The following is a 5,076-nucleotide window of genomic DNA, read 5'->3' as shown; positions in this document are numbered from 1 at the left end:
GGCTGTTATAGCGTAGGTATTTTCGATTTTGTACGAGAGTGATGTGTGAACGAGGCCTTACAGATGTAAGGCCTCGTTCCCACTATGCCGAACCGGCGAATTGGCCGGAAAACCAGCCCAAGAACTAGGTGTTCACATTATGCCGGATTTCGCAAGAAAACCATGACAAACGCTCCGGTACAAACGCGAACACCTTCATATAAATCGTACAGTCATTAGCCTTTCCGGCAGTTTTACCGAACCGGCAAATTCGCCGGTCGGCATAGTGGGTACGAGACCTTACGTAGTAACTATTAAGTAATATTAGTATCTATTGAGGTTGAGAAAAGAAAAACTTTCATAGATTTCTCATAGGTGGCGCTACTGGAAAAAAGCCGTTAAATGCATAAACAAAGACATGTAACAAACGCATAGAGAAATTCGTAAGGTTTGCTGACTCGATCTGTATCTCAGTTGGTAGATCAGTTGCCCTAGATTGGCATACAGATGAAGGTTCAAGTCCAGTCAAATTGAAGAAATTTTTCTATACGTTCAATCTTTGTGTTAATAGTTATAACAAACTAGTGGAGCAATTTCGCAAACAATAAAGAACAATTTAATCCCACCAGATTTTCGGATGGTTCTAACCTGGATTGTTTGTGAGGTGCAATCGAACGATGACCCACCTCATATCGTGCCCTGCGTGCCCTAACACTTGCACGCTTGAGATTTTAATGGCAGCTAACAAATAACATGGCCGGCGTGACTGAGTTCGGGGCCACAATGAAGAAGAAGAAGAAGCGTCGACGCGCGGTTCCACATTTGCATAAGACAAATTTGGACCTTAATTGTGGGAAAATAGAGTTGAATATGCTATAGGTGAAAAACATGACGCGTCGCGACGCTTCGGCTCTGCGCCAGTGTGAGTTGAGCCTAACCGTCCAACCGGCGTCACCCCCTGTCACCTGATCCACGGAGTGCATTCCTACCACTAGGTGGCGAAATATCAGTGCAAATCAATTAATCGTCATCGTTTTGGGCACTGCCAATAGAGCGCGCTGATTTGTTTGACGATTTTATAACTAGTAATAGCATGGCACCAACTTGTACGGGCAACGGCACATCAGACTACACATTTTTGTTCGAAAATCGCCACCAGTACAACTGAAAAAGATACGGCAATGTGTAGCTTGATGGGCTGGCTTGTGTACAATAAAATCATCGTATCACAATAACATATTATTATTACTAGTTACCCAGTTAGCTGGTTGTTTATCTAAACACTATAGCTTACTTACAAAAATAACAATTCTCCTTGCAAAAAGGAATCAATACACTATCAATTTAAATAACACTTAACCTAATGTGCTTCTCTGAGAGTTAATACCTAGTGCTTGAAGCTGCAGTCGACGGAAAGTATAACTTTGTCTTATCTCGTTTATAGTCTCAAGGAGCTCCCGCTTAATCCCAGCGTGCTAATCATATCACCTGCAACACACGTACCCATTTGTCAAGACAATTAGAAGTTGTGTTATTTGTGAACTGGGTTATTTGTAACATAATAACAATACAACAAATTTGATTCCATGACTGTTTACAAAACATAATAAATATGCCATAACCCCACCCGCGCTCCTGCGTTTTGTATTGAACTGGTTTTTTTTAACGCACAAAATATCACAGTTTACTTTCATTATTTAAATTATTTGATTTTTAATTCGGGATTTAATCATGTCTAAAACATATTTTAATTACCTCGACGTTTCGGACGTATTGCAACGTCCATGGTCTCGAAGGGATTGAAGAGGCGTGTGTCGTTATGGATAACAGTATTGCCCGACAAGTCGCCTGATGTCGTGAGTGTTGTGTATCCGTCTAGTGACAACCCTATTGCACAAATAAATAATGAAGACCAAGTGTGGCTAGTTACAAAAACTCTCACGGCTAGAAGATGCTGACACCCGCGTCTTCAGTCCCTTTGAGACCATAGACGTTGCAACATGTCCGAAACGTCGAGGTAATTAAAATATGTTTTATACATGATTAAGTCCCGACAGTGTCATACGGACAATAGGTTTCCGATTCTACAAACACTTACCCAGAAACCTGAAAAGTGATTTGTTTTAATGTGATATCTATTAACGAGACTAACAAGTCGAGCGCCTGCCTGTGTTAAGCGACACGCCTGTCCATAGCAGTTGCAGTGACACTCAAAGCTTTAAATCACAAAGATCTAGGGAGGTATTGCCGACATGAGACGTGAGTTGACAAATGCCGTATGCCTGTTATTTCACCGGCTTAACGCATTGGTGAATTAACGCTCTTTAAATACGCACTTTTAAGGTGGCAGTACTTTCCTGGACGAACTCTTTCACAGGGAGCCCTACTGCTACTTTGTTTTATATTTATATTACTGTTATATAAAATAGTGACGATCATATTATCCCATAACATTGTACTTTAAATTGTAAAACTTTTACGTTGATAATATGAAATAAATGACATACTATACTTTTATACAGACTGTATCTCAGTACAGAGTAATAAAAAATCGACCTCAAAAGTCATTCATCCCCTAGTTTGCCACCCTTAGAGGTGGACTATTGTCTTCAAATTTAAATGGGACTTTCTGAGGTATCCTCTTTCCAACAAAAAAATAGAATCATCAAAATCGGTTCACAAATTAGTCGCCGGATTTGAGAACCTCCTCCTTTTTGAAGAAAAAACATTGAAAGTTGTGTTTCCCTATATTAATAAAAAATAGAAAAGTCCTTATCCGCAACATAGTCGTAAAAATTCGGACAAATATGTCAAGCGCTCATCTTAAGGTTTATCTTAAGAAATATTTCAAACCATGTACTAAGCAAGCCCATAAACTGTCGTTTACGACGTCAGTAAAACTCAACTAGAGATAACTTTGACACCGACGAATGGTTTTTGTTTCAATCTCAATTATACATGAGTAAAAAATATAATGTCAGTACAGAGTACTAAAAAACCGACCTCAAAAGTACGTGGAATCGGTTACCGGAAAGTGCGCAAACCCGGATTCATCCCCTAGTTCACCACTATACGAGACTTGCCACAGGAGATAATAAAAATGGGTTCTTACTACTCAAAGTATATTGAGAGATAAAAGCGCCTTGAATTATAGAATAGCAAAATCTATATGATTGCTCCTTATAATAAAATTTAGGCGCTATTTATAAAAATGAATTTTCATGCCTGAACAGCCACCCTTAGAGGTGGATGATTTTCTTCAAATTATACCCTCTTTCCAACAAAAAAAGAATCATGAAAATCGGTTCACAAATACCGGAGTTATCGCGTAACATACATACAAAATAAAAACGTACAATCGAATTGAGAACCTCCTCCTTTTTTGGTTAAAAAGAGATATACGAGTGGATAGTTACATATTTGTACCTCTTTACCCTATATTTTTTAATTCGGTGACTGTGTAATTTTTTTTAAGATATCAAGTAATGGGACGAGTAAGTTTCTTATGTGTAGGGCTACCATTTTCCGGACGTATCCGGTTTTTTGGGCTTAGAGTAAAATTTTCATAATGATAATAAAATATCCACCTGACAATTCTAAATTATGCCTATTCACTCTCACCTTGAATTGGCTCAGGTTATACCGTTCTTTCTACTTTCTTAATAGGCTTCGATAGTTTAAGGTTAAAACTATTAACAAAATTAGCAGCTCTCCAGTCATCCCCTGACCACGATGAGTGCAAACATCCGACTACTCAACAAATAAGGCAGAAACGCGGTAAATTTACCCTTTAAATGATGTTACGGGGTGTTAACTTAATTATGTTACCCGAAGAGGCGTGATCCCAGGCATTAATACGAACAAAGTTTTCTACGTGAATGCTTCGAAAAATTGGGAAAAAATCGCCTTTCCACTCGTACCCTAAGTAAGAAAAAACCACATGTGACTTTCGGTATTCTACCCGTGTTATTCAATTTACAATGATATCGAACGCCCCGTGTACCGACTGGAACGAAACTGGCTGCGTGGTGTCGGTAGGGACCAGGATTCCGCCCAGCATACGTTTGAGGAGTGCCCCACATGGTCCGAGCGGAACATCCTGGTTGCCCGGATCGGGCGAGATCTCTCTCCGCCAGGCATAGTAGATAGCCGCTAATCAAGGCGAATCAAGAGTCCCATGAGGCAGTGGTTTCCTTCTGTGAAGCTGTGATGTTGCAGAAGGAGGCGAGTGTGATCGGGAGAGAGCCAACCTTACCTTACCTGCCACTGCCACTGCGCCCATCACTCCGAGACATAAGTTGACAAGTCCCACGTGACAGTAATTTCACCAGCTCCTTATCCTTCTAAACCAAAACGCAGTAGTGCTCACATTACTGCTTGGCGGCAGAAATAGGTAAGGTGGCAGTATTTGCCTGGACGAACTCTTTCACAAGGAGCTCTACTTGTCATTCAGAAGATGTTGCCTAAAGTCCGGTATTTCGACTGAATGAAAATAAACATATATAAATAATTAGTAGAGAGACCTCTCGTTACCGATGAAGGAAAACATTGCGATGAAATGCAAAAAACCAAATACTATTAGAATGAGTGATGGAACGAATGAGTGATATATTTCTATTCAACACTAAAATTTGCAATTACAAGACAGAACGCAAGCATGATAGAATAAACAAACATCCAACAGTCGCCGATATTGCTTAATTACATTGTCCTGAAGTCAACCTACTAGTTGATGAAGTACTGCTATCTTTCGTTCCACTTTGATAGATAATGGGCTTGCCTTTTGGTCGGCAGAGTAGTAAATACTCATTACGCCCCGATAAATTACACCGATTCGTTATTTTGTAGCTAATGATTGTATCGTTTGAGTTACTTAGAAATACATTTAGCGAACGACTCGTGGTTCACTCTATTCTTAAGACGAGCCACCTGAAGAGAATGGGGGGAAAACTGTTGCTAGATCAAATTGTTTATTTGTTAACTATTAAATAATAATCTTACAAAAAATGTACATTACACCTAGGATACTGTCTAAAAAATGTGTCAAAATCATTGACTTACAAATAAATGGACGACGGGTCTAATACAAAAACCACG

This window comes from Hyposmocoma kahamanoa, unplaced genomic scaffold, assembly GCF_003589595.1.
Source record: "Hyposmocoma kahamanoa isolate Upper Pololo Valley unplaced genomic scaffold, ASM358959v1 210, whole genome shotgun sequence".
NCBI classification, from domain to species: domain Eukaryota; kingdom Metazoa; phylum Arthropoda; class Insecta; order Lepidoptera; family Cosmopterigidae; genus Hyposmocoma; species Hyposmocoma kahamanoa.
The sequence above is the reverse complement of the archived record's forward strand: the minus strand, read 5'-3'. Positions refer to the sequence as shown.